Source organism: Vigna radiata, chromosome 11 (genome assembly GCF_000741045.1).
Source record: "Vigna radiata var. radiata cultivar VC1973A chromosome 11, Vradiata_ver6, whole genome shotgun sequence".
NCBI classification, from domain to species: domain Eukaryota; kingdom Viridiplantae; phylum Streptophyta; class Magnoliopsida; order Fabales; family Fabaceae; genus Vigna; species Vigna radiata.
This window is the reverse complement of record NC_028361.1, coordinates 29864-31111: the sequence shown is the minus strand read 5'-3', so window position 1 is coordinate 31111 and position 1248 is coordinate 29864.

Sequence of the window (1248 nt, the reverse complement as noted above, 5' to 3'; positions counted from 1 at the left end):
AAATTAACAGTAAGGTTCTAATTGATTCAATTTTACTAAAATAGGGACCTAATTGAGATATAAAAGAATATGAGGACCTATTTGAGACATTTGTGCACAAATAGGGACATTCAAAATGATTAAACCTACAAAGGTAATACAAAAAGTGTACAAAGGATATACAAAGAGTGTAAAAAGGATGTACGAAGGGTGTAAAAATATGTAGAAAGGGTGTAGAAAGAGTGCACAATGGGTATACAAAGGGAATAGTAAAGTAGTACAAAGGATGTACAAATGGTATACAAAAGGTGTATATAGAGTGTACAAAAAGTGTATAAAGGATATACAAAGGATGTACAAAGGACGTACAAAACTTGTACTAAGTTAGTACCGATGGTGTATAAATTGTATATAAAGGGTGTATGAAAGGTGTACAAATAAGTAGAAAGATATAGAAAGGGTGTACAAATAGTGTATAAAAAGTGTAGAAAAGGTATATAAATGATGTATAAAGAGTGTGCAAATGATGTACAAAGGGTGTACCAAGATGTAGATAAATATAGAAAGATTGTACAAAAGGTCTACAAAGGTGTACAAAAGGTGTAGAAAGGGTGTGCAATGGGTCTACAAAGGATGTATAAAGGGTGTACATAATTCAAACTACAAAATGAAAGACCTAAAACAAAACTCAGAAACAATTAAAAGACTAAACACAAACTAGGAACACTAGACTTATTAACAACTCAACATATCCTGCTAATTCAATCACTTTCTAGCCATTTCCTCAATCAGAACTGCACAATCATATTTAAAAACTTTAAACATCAGTTTCAGCAGTCCAAGCATTTGAAAAACAACTTAATTCAACCAAGACTGAACTCAAATGCAAAAATTTAATGCTAGAACTTATTCTACATGAATTTAAAGCAGAAAACAATTAACAATTCTAATCAAAAGAAGCGAAACTAAGAAATGAGTTAAATCGACAAAGAATGAATGAGAATATGAAACTTAACCTAAAATGAACCTAGAAATGCATAACATCATCTCCTAAACTATATACAACCTAGACAAGCTAATANTGGATAAAAGAACCTAAAACAACTCTTAAACCAAAGTTCTACCAAAGAAAACAACAAAAGGAAAAGAGAAGAATATAATAAAAGAAGTAACAATGAGCCTATGCAAATCCTAATAGTAAAAACAAGAACGATGAAAACGAAAAGCAATTCCTAATGACAGCTTAAAACACAACCTAGAAAAGAAAGA